The sequence below is a fragment of the Sander vitreus genome, chromosome 3, assembly GCF_031162955.1.
Source record: "Sander vitreus isolate 19-12246 chromosome 3, sanVit1, whole genome shotgun sequence".
NCBI classification, from domain to species: domain Eukaryota; kingdom Metazoa; phylum Chordata; class Actinopteri; order Perciformes; family Percidae; genus Sander; species Sander vitreus.
Window position 1 is genome coordinate 34,023,082 of NC_135857.1, and position 18,248 is coordinate 34,041,329.

An 18,248-nucleotide genomic window follows, 5' to 3' on the forward strand; every position below is an offset into this window, starting at 1 on the left:
GGATAAAAGCGTCAGCTAAATGATATGTAATGTAATAAATAATGTAATGTTGACACAATACAGTAATGTGAGCTATTTAAATTACATGGTTAAACCTCACTGGCTCTTACCAGTGTATCTCCGTGTGTACTTTGTCCACAGCAATCCCACCAATCGCTGCCATAACGTCCCAGTTAGAGAGGTAATGCCGTGAACATATTCTTTGTAAATCTTAACAATCATTCCCAGAAAGAACCGAGCAGGCCTGCCTTGTTGCACCATCCACATTTTCTTGGAAACTTGTCTGCGTGTAGCTTGCTAGCTCGAAGTTTCTTGTTTTCTAGTTTTGCAAGGTGAGGGGCATCCGGAGGAACATCCGGTGGCGATTATCCGGTAAATGAGCTGTTGTTGATTGAGACTATACAGAAATACATCTGCACAAGCCATTGCTGTTTAACTTTGAAATGCAATTGAACGCACAATTGGCCTTGAAATGTTGCCAAATACCATTTGGCCGCCCTTGATTATGAGCACAATAAATCCTGTGTAGTTCCAACTGTTGTCCAGATATGTTTGGATGCCAGTCAGGTGTTACTGAGAAGCAGCTTGTATTTTTTTTAGTCTACCTTTCCTGGAAATAAAACCTCGACATTGATCTGGGCTGCTGAGTGCAGGCTGTGGAGGTGTTCTACAGCCAAGCCAAACAGTAAACTTCCATCCCATTATCCCGCCGCTCCAAACGGCGTCTCACACACACACACACACACACACACACACACACACACACACACACACACACACACACCAAATCACGGATTGTCTGCAATCCTGTGATCAAACAGGAGCGAAACACAATGAGCTTTCTGGACAAAAGCCAAAAAAAAAACGTTGATTTGGAGAAGTGCGATGTGCGTGATCAAAGGCTTATTAAATTGAATTTTTATGAAAGGCAAACCCGATTTGTGTCTGCCTTTGATCTCTGCAGCCTTTTGAGGCAGATTCCACACTGCTGGCGAGCTGTGATCACAGTGAGCACAGCTGCTGGACAGTGATTGATTCTGGCTGCAGTGGCATTAATATGAATGGCAACGTTCAGATATCCATCACGGCAGAGAAAAGAGAGAAAAGAATGAGCAGCTAACAACGATGGGTACAGCGTGAGCCAGCGGTGGAAGAAGTATTCAGATCCTGTACTTAAAGCTTTAGTGCGTAACTTTTTGATATTAAAAAACGTGCGTTACATTCAAGCCGTTGCCAAATGAGTTGCTACAAAGCTAACAAAGACTCTCAGCTCCACACAACTCTCTCTGTATTTCTCAGTGTGACTATGTTCAGAAGATTGTGGCGTCCGGTGACTTTCCCGCGCAGAAACTCGAGCGAAGATAATGACCTCTTTTGAAGAGTCCATCATGTTTTTTTTAATCCTCCGTGTCCTCCTTGGCTACTAGCAACTGCGTGGAGGAAGGGGTGGGGGGCGCATGCGCGATCACGGAAGGCTTGTATCATGTGGACGCGCAGACAGTTTTGTTGTCATTACTTAGAATTCCTCATGGGGGCGACAGAAACTGCGCACTGTAGCTTTAAGTAAAAGTACTAATGCCACACTGTAAAAATACTATGTTACAAGGTGAAGTCCTGCATTGAAAATGTTACTTTAAGTAAACGTATGAAAGTATCATCAGGAAAATGACTTAAAGTATTAAAAGTAAAAGTAATCGATGCAGAAAAATCCTCACATTGTAGAAAGTGTAAAGGATCCAAACAGTTGTGTGTTTAACGGTCTAATCATGTCAGCTGGACTTGTAGCCGTTATATTGTTGGCTAGTTTAATTTATAATAAAACATCAGATTTATAATTTTTGTGTGTAAAAAATGTGTAAAGTAACTAGTAACTAAAGCTGTCAGATGAATGTAGTGGAGTAAAAAGTACAATATTTCTTTCTGAGATGTCAACCCAGTCTCACTGCAGTTTGTGAAATGTTCACGTAATTTAATCTATTGATTCGTGTACACGGACATGTTTAGCTCGTTTTTTTCGTGATGGTCAGCACGTTTTTTAAACTAATGTATTTCAATGGGAAGCATCTTTCGTGATTACAGCACGATTCCACAATAATAACATTAAAAGAACAACCTGATCTCACAGAATTCCGTGAAATGAACACGGCCCCTTAAGTTAAGGAAAAGGTCGTGGGAGGGCTAACGTTTCCATGACACGTGGGACAAGAAAGGGACGGTTGGGTTTAGGAAAAGAAGAACGGGACGGTTGGGTTTAGTAAAAGAAGAACGGGACAGTTGGGTTTAGGTCAAGAAGAACGGGACAGTTGGGTTTAGGAAAATAAGAACGGGACAGTTGGGTTTAGTAAAAGAAGAACGGGACAGTTGGGTTTAGGAAAATAAGAACGGGACAGTTGGGTTTATAAAGAAGAACGGGACAGTTGGGTTTAGATAAAGAAGAACAGGACGGTTGGGTTTATGAAAAGAAGAACGGACAGTTGGGTTTAGGTAAAGAAGAACGGGACGGTTGGGTTTAGATAAAGAAGAACAGGACAGTTGGGTTTAGGTAAAGAAGAACGGGACGGTTGGGTTTAGGAAACGTGACACGCAGGACACGATCCCCAGTCTCCTGGGTGAAAGTCCCGTGTTGTTTGACCCATCCACCCCCCCCAACCAACCTCCCTATGCATTTTCGGGCTTTCATACTACTCGCTACCCAACCCAGTCTCACACCGACTTGCAGAAAGAATCGTGCTGTGATCACGAAAGATGCTTCCCATTGAAATACATTAGTTTAAAAAAAACGTGCTGACCATCACGAAAAAAAAACAAACTAGATAAACGCATCCGTGTACACCAATCAATAGATTAAATTACGTGAACATTTCACGAACTGCCGTGAGTCTGGGCTGGAAATGTCGCAGAGTAGAAGTAGAAAGTGCCATGAAAAGAAAAGACTCACGTACACGTACCTTTACCGTAACATCTGTACTTAAGTACAGTACTGAGTAAATGTACTTACTTGGAGACACTTGGAACCTCAGCCACTTCATAGTAATAATTGAGTTTTATTTTCCCAGAAGTCTGATTAACTTCAAAGCGCCTTGGAGGATTTCTGAAGGTTGAACCTGCTGGTGGTGAACATCTCGTGCCAACGTTGACTTGGCTCATTTCGAAGTTTAAGCGTGTACTCAAGCCAGAAGTCTTGATGTAGTTAGTGATTCTTACATAAATTAGGGATTAACTACGGCTGGGTTTAAAAAAAAATCGATTTTCCGATTCATATCGATCTTCATTTCATCCATCGATCCGATATTGATTCATAAAATCCCGCGATGGATCTTTTAAGAGGTTTCAAAGTTATTTGTATCACATGAAACTAGACGATCTAGAAAATCCTTGTCATGCTGAATAATGTTACTGAAATATCTCTGATCCAACCCATATTGAATCAAATCGGAAATCAAACTGAATCGGGACCTAACAGCAGTATTTTTACCTTGTCCAGTTGTGTCTCGATGCCAAAACATCCCACAAAAACAAGGATTGAGTGTTTTGCCGGCTGAGACTGTATTTTTGGTAGTGAAGAAAGGGAATTCAGGCGGAAAAGACACAGGCGGTGGAGTGGACACATCTGAGTCCCAACGGGGGTGCAGGTCTCAGTCTAAAGATGCTGCTGCAGTCAGAAAACAGAAGAAATCTGGGTAAAAAGTGTTGACAGAGAGAAAGACGCTTGCGACAACTCAACACGTTTTTTTTAATATAGCCGCTTGGTTTCCCACGTCACTCTGGTATGATTTGTGTGATTAGAAATGACTGGTGGGATGGTAGGATTTGGATGGTGATGGGGTTTTTCCTGGCATCATATTAAACATTCAATAATTGCAGCAGCAACAAATGTAGGAAAAACAATTATAAACATAACCAGCAGCGATGACTGGGAATATGACAGATTAAAAAGTATGAGATGCTCCCGTTGGTGTAAATGGCACTGAGTGATATTGATTACGGCTCACAGTTAAAGTACAGAGCTGCCAGCTTTACCCAGTCTGGCTTGTAATGAGCGTAACAGTGATGACTGCAGAAATGAAATGACATTTGAATATAAGAGACAATTTCCATGACATGCAGTCGCTGTGTGGAACATGTCATCGTCGGTGTAAATGACAGTGATTGATGTTAATTGAAATGGCAAATTTTTTCCTGCTTTCTTACACACACACACACGCACACACACGCACACAAAGGCAGACAGAAAGACAGACAGACACTGCCACACACGCACACACATACATACATACATATACACACACACAGACACTGCCACACACGCGTGCACACACAGACACTGCCACACACGCGTGCACACACACACACGCGCGCGCACACTAACACAGACAGACACTGACATGGCATTTGCAGCATTAATGGCTTTCTCCATCTGTTGTAAACTTGTATTTTTTCATCTACCTATTCTTGATGTGAGCATGTCACTGTCACACTGCAGCGGTGTCTTCACTGGTACACATTTGAGTTCTGAATAACAATGTCGCCAGTTTAATCATGTTTTTGGTGAGATCCCCATCATTAGACATTACGTTAAACTGTATCTGCAGTACGAGTACGGCATTCATGCAGGCTCCTTAAGGAAAATTGTTACAGTTTAGAAGTTTGCTCCGAAACATCATTACATTCCCAATTTATTTTATCAGCAAATCATACAATCGGGGCAAATTATGAACTCAAGGCTGCAGCCTGGAACGGAGGAGAAGTGCTTTAGTTAGCCGTGGACATGGCTGCTTTGCTGGACTATAGTTTAAAATAAATCCCTGTTCCTTCTCTCTATTATTAAAGAGTCTTCCTGTGGAGCTGCTCGGCGGCTGACAGTAGGACGTTCTCTGCTCTGTGAAAGAACAGCACTCATGAAGATGAAAGGGTTCGGCTTTGGACATGTGTACGTGGTGTGGTCAACAACTATTTCATTTCATTTTCATCTTTTAGAACAGTGGTTCTTAAACTTTTTACAATAATGTACCCCCTTTGAAATATCCTTTTCAGCTAAGTCCCCCGAGACCATGCAGCGCCTATTAAACACCCCAATGACTGTATATTCTTTGAGTATATGTATATACTTCAGTCTCTGGCGTTTCCCCCTCTCGTTCCCCCTGCTCTGGTGTTTCCCCCTCTCGTTCCCCCTGCTCTGGCGTTTCCTCCTCTCATTCCCCCTACTCTGACGTTTCCCCCTCTCATTCCCCCTGCTCTGGCGTTTCCCCCTCTCGTTCCCCCTGCTCTGGCGTTTCCTCCTCTCATTCCCCCTGCTCTGGCGTTTCCTAAACCAAGGAGACATTTGGAAACTCTTCTGACCCGTTTTGGTTTGGAGTCTGCGGGGTTGTGTTGCCGTCTCAACGGCCGCAAAAGGAGACCTTTGGCAACGCCGACACTGGCGCCAACGTTTCTCCTCCCGATCGGGTCTTATCGGTCACAACGTCTCGTTCTCTCAGACTTAAAGCTACTAACGTTACCATGGCAATAGTCTCGCTTTGCAGACCTTTGAAGTGTTGAAAAAAGTGACAAAAAGTCAAAGATATCTCCAGCTTTCAATTTGACTTTGTTGACAGACACTTTGCCAAAGCGACCTTTTGTCATTTCGTTGTTATTACTCAGTAACGGTAAAATTACAGATTTTTTAAACTACTTTAAAAAGTAAAAGTAGGCCTACACAAAAAAACTACAGTAACATAAGTAATTGTAATGTGTTACTTTCCACCTCTGGTTTTAGGCTGTTTTTAATTTTTTTTTTTAGGTTTTTATAGTTTAATACTTTAATTAACAGAACAGGGCCAAATAATTCATTACTTTGATCCCACGTGGGACTGATTGTCCAGTTGCTCAGCTGCACTGTGATTGGCTGTTTTCGGGCCACTGTTTTCGGCATCTGGTATTTGTCAGAAGTTAGTATTTCTTTTAAACAGCATGAACGACGTGAAACATCTTCGACATATTTAAAAGTCTGCCTTTTGAAGAAAATCTCGAAATTAAACATCTCGCGGTGCTCGCTAGCCGCGGGATATTATTATTATTATTATTATTATTATTATTATTATTATTATTATTATTATTATTATTATCAACCAAACCTCTGGTGAAAATCATCAGATTTAACGTTGGAGGGAGCGGTTCTCCGGACAAAATGGCTAACTAGCTTATCAGAGAACTGTCTTTTTGTGCTTCCGTTTTTGTTTTTTTGTCCTTCCCGTGTTTGTTATTCGGATTCGGGAAGAAGCTTTCAGGATCTCAAGCGTCTTTCTGAGAGGATTTAACAAACATGAAAGCAGCAGGACAACAAGGTGAAATTGAGGAAACATGGCTAACGTTAGCCAAACTGACGGCGCATACAAACGGGGAACGGAGCCGTTTTAACAGCACGTTGAGGAGAACAGGTATGTGCTCATGTCACCTGTGTTAAACCTGAAATAGTTTCTGGAATCATTTTTGCCAAATTGTATATTTCTCTCGCGCAAAAGTAGTTTTTGCCCCGCTATGTACTCGGTTTGTACAGATTCTTGTGTATTCATGAACTTCAGAGATATTTACATCCTCATTAGCAGAGGCTAATGGGGCTCCTGCAAACAATAGCAGATTACACACATTATTAGCCTACATACATTCAGCGTCCTGTACATGCAGCAGCCTTCTGTCTGTAGACGTCTCAGCATGTCATTGGTATGAATGCTAACACACAGGCTGTATAAAAATGAATGAATGCTGTTTAGACATCCTCCACCAGTGCTGCAGCAGCAGCTGGCCCTGTGGATGTCAGTTATTATTGATTTTAATCCCATTTGAAATGCATCATTCATGCAGTATCAACAACAGGCTGGCTGTGGCAGAGGAGCACTGTGAGACAGACATAGACAGACAGACAGACAGACCCACACACAGACAGACCGACAGACAGACACATAGACAGACATGCACAGAGACAGACACATACAGACAGACAGACAACACACACGCACACAGACAGTAGGCTAACGCACAGAGACAGACACATAGACAGATGGATAAACAGACAGACAGACAGACAACACACACACACACACACACACACACACACACACACACACACACACACACACACACGCACACAGACAGGCTAACGCACAGAGACAGACAGACACATAGACAGATGGATGAACAGACAGACAGACAGACAGACAACACACACAGACAGTAATGCACAGAGACAGACAGACACATAGACAGATGGATAAATAGACAGACAGACAGACAGACAGAAAACACACACACACACACCCACCCACACACAGACAGTAACGCACATAAACAGACAGACAGACACAGACAGACGGATAAACAGACAGACAGACAGACCGACAAATGTGGCAGAAGTGTTCAGCTTGATTCATATCTCCTGCTGTGAGCGGGTCATGATCAGTCTGCAAAGTACTCTCTGACACATGAGTCAGACAGTACTTTCACAACGGGAACATTACAAGACTGTTTATAATGTAAAACGAGAGCTCAAGCGATGGACATTTTACATCACAAGAATACATCTAATACCAACTTTTGTGAGACAATTTAAGAAAAAGTTGACAATTAGTATTGTACGATAAAAAGAAATCAAATAATCCTATTTAAACTGCTATTTACAGACAGTATTACAAGTGAAGTGTTGCATTTGTTATCGTATCCCTCTTCCTTCGCATGGAGTTAGCATCTTCTCCTTAACTTCAGTCAGTTAGTATAACTTCATCTTCTTTTAAAGGCGCTGTGAAAGTGAGCTGTGCAACCCAGTTTAAAAAAAAAATACAAATATTGAAATTCTGTAACTGATGTTGGCTGGATTAGTTGCACAACGATTTAGCACAAGACGAGTGTTTAAAAAGTGTCATGCATTGAAAGATTTGTCCGTCAGTATTAACGTTGAGGACAAGTGCCTTTTATTAATAGACAGTCGAGAGAAAGTTAGCCATGCAAGATAAGCTCTGTGCGGCTGACTGTTGACTTTAATGCTGCAAAGTTATTGCTTGTTGCCTAATGCTTCTTCACTACCTCAGGATTTGAATTTTAGTTAAAGTGAGCCATCTGCAACAGAAAACACTGTTCACAATCTGCTCCAAACAGCTCTGTTGTAGTCCAGCCTTTACTTCAGAGACAAACGTGGTCACTTTGGAACACATGTTATAATGCTCACCTAGCTGCTAGCATGGCACGCCCTCATACTCTGCTCCTGACTGGCTAGTAGTCCTTACCTAGGTACTGTCAGGGCACGCCCTCATACTCTGCTTCTGACTGGCTAGTAGTCCTTACCTAGCTACTGTCAGGGCACGCCCTCATACTCTGCTCCTGACTGGCTAGTAGTCCTTACCTAGGTACTGTCAGGGCACGCCCTCATACTCTGCTTCTGACTGGCTAGTAGTCCTTACCTAGCTACTGTCAGGGCACGCCCTCATACTCTGCTTCTGACTGGCTAGTAGTCCTTACCTAGCTACTGTCAGGGCACGCCCTCATACTCTGCTTCTGACTGGCTAGTAGTCCTTACCTAGGTACTGTCAGGACACGCCTCATACTCTGCTTCTGACTGGCTAGTAGTCCTTACCTAGCTACTGTCAGGGCACGCCCTCATACTCTGCTTCTGACTGGCTAGTAGTCCTTACCTAGGTACTGTCAGGACACGCCCTCATACTCTGCTTCTGACTGGCTAGTAGTCCTTACCTAGCTACTGAGCATGTGCGACTCCCAACAAAGATGTTACAGCAGTGTGATGCCTCACTCTGTAGCTAAAACAGAGAGCTCAACACACAGGGTGAAAAGAGGAGCTGCAGCAATGTGCAGTACAACAAACACTTTTCATTTTTTGAAAATTAAACCATGTAAACCTATTCTGATACAACCTCTAAATACAATTATGAACCTGAAAATGAGCATAATATGAGCACTTTAACGGATCGATTTTGGGATTGTATTAATCAATATCAGATCACTCAAACAAAGATCGATGTTAATTGGAGAATCAATTATTTCAACCCAGCCCTTCTTGGCAGCTACTTTTGATTAAACACGTCTTGTCGTTGTATGGATTAAATGTAATCTGGGCGGCATTAGGCTTCTCCCAAAACGTACTGGCTGTTGCAAATAAGATAAGATCAACTTTATTGTTCCGCAATGTGGAAGGTTTAGCTTGGACCAACACCCATGCTGCTGCCATTACCATCACAAACATACATACAGACATACAACATACATACATACATAGATGTTATTGAACAAACAACACAGCAAGGTTACCAAAACACTAATCCCTTAGTAAAAAAACAAGTAAATAATTGAATAGCAGTAAAACCAACAATGAGTATATGAGCGTACTATCTGATAGATGTAGCCTAGATGCTATAAGCATACAGCAGGAAGATTGAATACAAGGGAAAGTAGGACTTGAACAAGAGGACAGCAAAGTGGTGATTTATTCCGTATACGTGTGACAGGTGACATGTGCCGGCCACACAGCAGCATGTGATGTAGAACGCATTAAAGGGAGTGTGTGTTCTGGGATACAGCGGCAAGAGCATGCACCAGATAATGACAGCTGTGGAGTGTATGGAGACACAAAATAAATGAGTCCAGAATATTTTATTTACAGGGTGATAAAGGTAAAGTGCTCCAACCCACCTGTCCGTCTCTGTCTATGTTCCAGTTCGCTGTAGCACAATGGCCTCCCTTTCCTCTCAGCCTTGAGAGCGAGAGAGAGAGAACATGCATGTTTGCGTGTGTGTGTGTGTGTGTGTGTGTGTGTGTGTGTGTGTGTGTGTGCGCGCGTGTTCCTAAAGACGTAGCACAACATCCCCACCAACTGGACGGAAAATGCAACGTCTGTAACGTAAATTGTCTGTTTTTCTACCTTCTCTTGTGTCTCATCCGTCCCTTCTCCCCTCCCCACCCACCCCTGCTCAGCCTCCTCTTTCACCAACCTCCTCCTCCTCCCACCCCTCCTCCCATCCTTTCCTCTACAAAAACCCTGTCCATCTCCCCTTTCCTCCATTTCCATTCAATTTCAATTCAGTTTTATTTATAGTATCAAATCATAACAAGAGTTATCTCGAGACACTTTACAGATAGAGGTAGGCCTTCAAACTTTTTGTGTGTGTGGACCACACGCATATTAAAATATGTATAGCCTACACACAGTCCTGCCTGAAGTAATCTGCACCTCTTAATAAGCCTACTAGCACTAAAACTATAACTGGTCATCGCATCAGTACAACAGGCTCGTTAAAAGAACGTTTACTGCACACGTAAACGGCTGCCACATATTTCATTTATTTATTTAATCAAGCGCCCGAGGGCATTATCAGGATCCTTTTGAACAACAGGCTTATTTCCATAGCAATGGAGTATTAAATCTATACAGTAATAAGAACACAGGATATAGTAAAAATGTCAACATTTACACATTTAATGAAAACACAGTATAGGCCTACTTGGTTAAACATTTTAAAAAAGTTGTAAAAAGCCCTATATGAAGCTAATATCCCCCTCTGTCCCGCTCCACATCTTTCCCTTCCTCTTTTTGTCGTCCGTCTAATACAGGCCTATATTAAAAACAAACAAAGAAATAAATAAATGGTCACCTAATGAGATGGATGATGTTGCTTTGCAGACGTTAATTTCTGGATGTCGGGTTCCAGTGACGACAGCGTCAATCCGAGATCTGGCTCAATATTAAGTCTGTTCCGATACTTTTGTCTTCAACATGGTCTTCACACCAGGGATGAAAATCCTGATTCACAGAGGTAAGTGGTTGGAAAAGGCACAATCCGCTTCAGGGCATTGTCGGACAGCTCGGGGTATTCTGTGGCAACTTTCAGCCAAAAAGCAGGCAGGCATCTCTCCGAAAAGTCAGTTTTTAAAGCACTGTCACAGGACAGTTTGGCCAGGCTGTCTTGCTCTCTGGAGGTGAGGTTTGTCATCCAGGGTGGCAAACGGATTTCTTATCCAGTTCACTGTATTGTCGGGAGTTGGGAAATAAATCCGTAGCTGAGTTTTCAGCAGGTGCAGGTGCTGTCTGACATCATCTTGCACGGCACTTGAAAGGTGCATGTCTAAGCTGTCTAAAAAATCAGAAAGACTTGGAAATGAGTCATAGTTGGCCTCCTCAACGCGCCTGGCCCACATCCCCATCCGTAACCGACTTCCCCCGTAGGCTCCTATTTAGTCCATTCAAGTGCTCAAAAATGTCAGACAGATATGCCAACTTGGCAAGCCAGTCTGCATCATTGAATCGGCCAGAAAGGTCGAACTTGGTGTCAAGTAGAAACGGTCCCACCTCATCTCGCAACTCCTAAAGCCGTGCGAGCACCTTCCCTCTTGACAGCCACCGGACCTCGGTATGGAGCAGCAATTGTCGGTGCTCACTGCCCATCTCGTCGCGTAAAACTGAAAACAGTCTTGAATTCAGTGGGCGGGCCTTGATGGAATTGACAGTTTTTACTGCTTCATCCAGAACAGCTTTCAGATCAGGAGGCATTCTTTTGGCTGCGAGAGCCTCTCTGTGGATGCTACAGTGGATGGATTTCGCTTGCGGAGCTACTGCTTGCACACGTTTAACAAGGCCGCTGTGTTGGCCTACCATGGCTGCTGCCCCGTCTGTGCTTATTCCCACTTATCGTGACCAATCAATCCCATGTTCTATGAGGAAACCGTTCAACATGTCAAAAAGTGAAAAAAAGAAAAGAAAAAGTTTGCTGTGTGCGTGACACTCTGATACTCTTGCACATATTTAGTCTTTCAATCTTTTACCTTCCTCGGTATTGTATTTGTTTGTGTATTGTGTGAAGCACTTTGACTCTGTCTGTAAAAGGTGCTATATCAAATAAATTATTATGTTTATGTATTTCTTATTTTTTTTCTTCAAAATGTTAGTATTGTGTGCATGTTCCTTGATAATCAAGCAAGTAGACATGTCACGATGCCACTATATCGCAGTATTGTCAATCGCAATATGACTCTTTCTCCCATATCGTGCAGCCCTACTTTAAAGCAGTTATTAATGTTCTTTTCTTTTAAACTGTCAAACCAGATGATAAAAGCAAAAGTTCAACAATCATAGCAATCCTATCACATGCATACAGGGTTATCAGGTATCCGATATGTACTCTGTATTGGCTTATAGGCAAGTACAGGTATCGGGACGAGAAAGAAAAGGGTATCGGTACATCTCACACAAAATATTTTTTTTTATTATATGGGTCGGTCCACCACTTTGTCAGACTGAAATATCTCCCCGACAACAAGATGGATTGCCATAACATTTTGTACAGGCATTCCTGTTCCCCTCATTCCGTTCTCTGACATTTCCTCAAACACCACCGGCGGATCACCTTTCTCTAATCCAGTGAAATATTTGGGATTGTATGAATATTCATCTTGCGCCATCTTTAGTTTGCCATCAGTGTAGTCACTAAGGCCATCTACAGATGTGTGCCACATATATGTATGTATGTATATATTATAATTAAAACATGATTTATAAAATCATGCCAACAATTATTAGGCTATTTGAATAGCTTAGTATTCTGTGCAAAAAACGTATGTTTAAAGGCTTTAGGCTTTACTGTAGGCCCAAATTAATATGCAACTTAATTTTATGAAATATATGTAATAGGGGGTCCCTGCTCCATCTCTCTTTCAGTTAAGGGGTCAGCGGACCGCTAACATTAGACCCAGTGGGTCAGCGGACCGCTAACGTTAGACCCAGCAGCAGTGGGTCAGCAGACTGCTAACATTAGACCCAGCAGCAGTGGGTCAGCAGACTGCTAACGTTAGACCCAGCAGCAGTGGGTCAGCAGACCGCTAACATTAGACCCAGCAGCAGTGGGTCAGCGGACTGCTAACGTTAGACCCAGTGGGTCAGCGGACCGCTAACGTTAGACCCAGCAGCAGTGGGTCAGCAGACTGCTAACATTAGACCCAGCAGCAGTGGGTCAGCGGACTGCTAACGTTAGACCCAGTGGGTCAGCGGACCGCTAACGTTAGACCCAGTGGGTCAGCGGACCGCTAACGTTAGACCCAGTGGGTCAGCGGACCGCTAACGTTACACCCAGCAGCAGTGGGTCAGCGGACCGCTAACATTACACCCAGCAGCAGTGGGTCAGCAGACTGCTAACATTAGACCCAGTGGGTCAGCAGACCGCTAACATTACACCCAGCAGCAGTGGGTCAGCGGACCGCTAACATTAGACCCAGTGGGTCAGCGGACCGCTAACATTACACCCAGCAGCAGTGGGTCAGCGGACCGCTAACATTAGACCCAGTGGGTCAGCAGACCGCTAACATTAGACCCAGCAGCAGTGGGTCAGCAGACCGCTAACATTAGACCCAGCAGCAGTGGGTCAGCGGACTGCTAACGTTAGACCCAGTGGGTCAGCGGACCGCTAACGTTAGACCCAGTGGGTCAGCGGACCGCTAACGTTACACCCAGTGGCTCAGCGGACCGCTAATGTTAGTCCCAGCGGCAGTGGGTCAGCGGACCGCTAACATTAGACCCAGCGGCAGTGGGTCAGCGGACCGCTAACGTTAGACCCAGCTCGCTCTTCAGCTCATTCTCTGTAACCGATGCAGCATGAAAGCACTGCGGAACCAGCAAGCCATCCAGCCGGTGTTAGTTAGCTAACGTTAGCTTGCTAATTCCGCCTTAACGTTACCCCCTCGCCACAAAGTTCACAGAAAACAAGCCTTAATGAAGCTGTCACTCGTGGCGATAGCAACGTGCTTTGTGTGGATGAAGCATGAAGTTAAGTTGACTCATTTAGCGGCTGGCTCTCTGCCTCGGAACATTACTACTCGGCTGTTCGTTTGTCCGTCCGTTATTGTAAAACTCAGCTCCGCGACTTGCCAGAAGTCGGCTTATTATCGGGAGTTTATACGTTACCATGGCAATGGTACACATAATGACAATAAATGGCTGCTGCTCTGACCATTCTGCTACGTTGATTTGAACGGAAATGGCCTTTCTATCCATTTTATCCTTTTATCCAACTTTTTTGATTGGATGCCCCCCCTCCCCCCCGTGTTCCAAATGTATACCACTATTTGTTTTATAAAAGTAGATATTGGTAATTATTTCAAACAACTGAACTGTCAATTTTAAAGTTGGTTTGGTCAGCAATCCTACTACTACAAGACTTCTAGGCCAGCGGTTCCCAATCTTTTGGGTCTGCACGCACACACACACACACACACACACACACACACACACACACATCGTCATTAGCAGCACGTTATGATGCTGAAGTTAGCACACCGCTGTGTTTAAGTATATCCTCACAGGGCCAGGAGTGTGTCTCTATTGCTTAGTTCTGTAACTTAGTGATAATATTTGAGAGGACTTCTTCCGCCTCCTGCTCAGTGTGAGCTGGGATCGGCTGCGCCCCCCCCCCACGCCATGCTCACATTAGCGCCTCTGAATGTTTGGAAGTCAGTGTTTTTTCTACGCAGGGCCCACGAAGACACTAAACCCAGTCGGCATGTAAATCAACACGTCCACTTTCAGTCATACGTTTCATTATCGTCTCATGTTGGAAACGAATAATGTCCCCTCAGCTACGGTGATGTGGAGACACGGAGGAATAAATGATCTTATAGTGACAGACGGAGGAACAGATACAAAGGGATGGATTGAGGCAGTGGTTCAGACGGAGGAAAAGAGTGATGAGAGGATGGCCGGAGAGACGAATGGAGGGATGTTTTGTGTGTCGGAAGAGAGGGAGACCGAGAGAGAGATGTGACACAATACAGCCGAAAAAGAGTTGACGGGAGGATGCAGGTGGAGGGATGGAGAAACGGAGCGACGCGATTTGAAATGAGAAGCGCTCTAAGTCGAGAGAGAGGGTGATGAAAGGACGGCGGAGAGGACGACAGAGATGGAGAAGAGCTGCTTGGCATTTTTCTCACGCTGAGCTGACCTGACTTAACGAATGAAATCTGTTCTCAGAGCAGCAGCGTTCCCGAGAGACGCAGCAACACATTCCACCCGAAACCTCTGCTGCAAAAATAATCTGAAGATAATCGCATACGGGCCTTGATTAGGGCTGGGTATCGTTTTAAAAAAAGTTTCCATACTTATACCGATACCCTGACTTCGATACCGGTTCCTGAACGATACTTTTTTCCATACCAGTTTTCTGCATAGTGACATTTTTGGCGCCCCCTCAAAAAAAGGTTTTAGCCAGCCCCAAAATAGCAATTCAAAGCAGAACATAAACTGGAATATAAGTGAATATAATCTCAGTTTTATCTCCAGAGTCGGGCTGTAACGGACTCTCTCTGTGATTTTTTTTTTTTTTTCAATATTTTTTTTTTTTTTTACCAGTTTTTTTATTTTATTTTGGGTTTCATTTACTCAAGCATAATATACATTTTTGTTTATTAATTTAACTTATTTTTAAAAAGTAGGTGCTGTAGTACAACTAGCAGGAGACAAGTTATAATTGAGGTAAGTTTGGAGACACTACCTTATTTAATCATTAAATCAATACATATTTTGGTTGTATCTCTTTTCGGTGTTGTAGTTTGTAGACGGTCCCTAAGCACTCGTCTTACTGCCGTCTCACCGCCGGCTGCCCGTAGAGACCAAAGCCATTAAGCAAGTGCTATTTAAATAAACTCCTGGTGTACTTACAAACTTTCCAATGCCTCGTTTTATGAGTACAGAACCTATTTGTACTACTGTAGAAGTTTGGTACCATTCCAGGCATTATTAGTGGGGTAATTTACGGGATACACCTTTTCGATCCATCAGCTCCTGCACTAAGCCATTCGGCTGATAGCGCTAACTCGCCCAATGTTAGACTAAGGGAAAAAAAGCTTTTGGGGGGTGTTTGGCTCGAGGTGGTGGTGCGAAGGATCCGAGGGTGAAATTACTCCGCACCATCCCTTTAACATCCGCCGGACTTTAAAGGCCCGGACACACAGGGCCGATAATCGTCCGTTGGACAGTCTGGCGAGGTCGGTGACTCGAGTCCGTTCTTAGTGCTCCGTGCCGTCGTCCCTCCGAGGGGCCGTCAGCCTTCATTTCGGCTGATTTGACATGTATAATCGGCGGGGCGGGCACTGCCGGCAGTCAGACTCAAATGACCCATCTGATTGGTGGAGAGCTAACCCAGAAACAGGGAGCGGGATGAGCGTGACTAGAGTCTCTCAAAATCTGACTCTATTGTTGATCTGAAATGAAGACAGATTCAGCGACTGCACGGCTTATTTCTCTCTTCAAATGTTTTCAGAAACACGTTTCGGTGAACTATTTTAGGACAACATGAGATCGTATTCTCAACGAGCCGCCATGACAGTCTGGCTTTGAATTTCCGGTGAAACCAGACCCACGTGACGCGTTCGTCCAATCAGCTGCCGGTTTTCATTTTTGGGCGACAATACAGATTAGCGCCGCCTGCTGTTATGGAGACGTATTACGTCTCGTCTCTTCGGTGTGTTCTGAGGAACGTTTTGGACCAACTCGGGGACACTGGTCGTTTGGTCGTCGGCTCTGTGTGTCTGGGCCTTAACTTGCACTGGAGAAAATTCCCAGTGTAGTATTAGTACTTTTACTGAAGTAAAGGATCTGAATACTTCTTCCAACCACTACTGGCACTTTGTCGTGAGTTTTTGTGTGGCGGTGTGACCTCACAGTGATCACGGCTAAAACTTTGTGTTCACCTTGAGTGAACTTCCGCGAGGCTTTTAAATATTCTCACTCAAGTGACAAACCTGTTAGTTCCAGTTGTCGCTCGTTATTGCCTGCAAGTCTTCGGCGCTCGCGCTCCCTTCACGTGCACTACACTCTCCAATTACCCGTTGACATTTGAGTGTAGTCTCAGTTGGTCTTTTTTGAAAGTCTCCCGATCATTTCCACTGAATTTATCTCATTCCATTCCATCTCTCCCATTACTTCCTCACATTTAGCCCCGTATCCTGCACCCCCACCCCCCGCCCTGTCATGAGGACACGTGCGCACTTCCTGTCTTGTATTCTGCTCTGCAGTCGAGGGACAGTTTGAATATTTCAGCACGGTAAATAAAAGAGAGCGTGTCTCTTTCCGCTGTTATTCGCAATCGACCTTCCTCCAGTCACTCAGCATCTAAGTCAGGGGAACTTTTCAGAGAGCGTGTGAATGTGGGAGTGTGCACCCATGCGACGGAGGAATGAATGAATGAGTTTGTGTGCATGCCTTCCTTTTGCATGTCACTCCCGCTTGTGTGCCTCTTTCTTTTTTTTCCCCCTCGTGCGAATTGATTCAGGGCTCCGCTGAGCTAAACGCGCAAACCGAATGGAGAGAAATCTATATCGGTGTAAATGTATTCCTTTATTGCCTTGGCTGGGGAAGCTCGGTCTCATTTTTATGCACAAAAACATCCATGAAATTTATGAAGTGAGGCAGATAATCGTGCAGAGGATAATCTGTGTTCTCTAATGTTCTCCTAGGGTTGTAATCATGAGAGTGCAGTGAGCTTAATTGGTCATGTAAGTGATGTTTGCTTTCACTTTGCCAGGACAACTTACTCAGCAGAAAAAGATCCAAAACTGTTGCCCCAACAAACTTATTTTCTTCTCTCTCTCTGCGTTTGCCTCCCCTCCTGCCGGCCCTCTTTATTCGCCCTTCCCTCTCTCATGAAGCATTAATGCACATTTTATTCTGAAAATGCTGGGGAGAAGCACAAGGGAAGGATTTCTATTTTATTAATCGCCGCAAACAAAGTTTGTAAAAGCATAAAAAAAAAAAAAATGTCCTGATACATTTTCTGCAGCGGTTATCTCGCATGGGCGGAATAATCTTCCTGTTATAAAGTCATACAGCATTGGAGGAAAGATGACTATCTTTGCCCAACGAAATCAAATAAAGGAGCGAGGATTTGGGGCGAAGCATTTCGTAGTTCAAATTCAAACCTGGAAGTTATTTTGGCTGCCCTTGCAGGATTTTTTAAACATCCTGTTTGAGAGCTGTATGAGCTGCCTCCCCGCCTGCTGGCCCTCTTAATTCATCCCCCGCTCTTTCATGAAGCATTTATTAGACTTTTTTTTTTTTCTCCTGGAGATTCTGGGCTCCCCGTGTCTGCAGAGCCCGGGAAAAGCATAAAGGAAGGATTTCTATGTTCTTATACGCCGCAAAAAAAAAGTTTGTAAAAGCATAGAAAATGTCCTGATTTACGCAGTAACTCCACATTTCCTGCAGCTGTTATCTCACAGTCTGTGTCGCA

At 43.9% G+C, this 18,248-nt stretch overlaps 1 protein-coding gene across 1 annotated transcript in view; it reads left to right on the forward strand.

Moving 5' to 3' along the window:
* LOC144515927 (leucine-rich repeat and fibronectin type III domain-containing protein 1-like protein) overlaps positions 1-18,248 on the forward strand; it is a 191,640-nt gene that overhangs the window by 107,446 nt on the left and 65,946 nt on the right. The gene's annotated exons all lie outside the window — the stretch shown is intronic.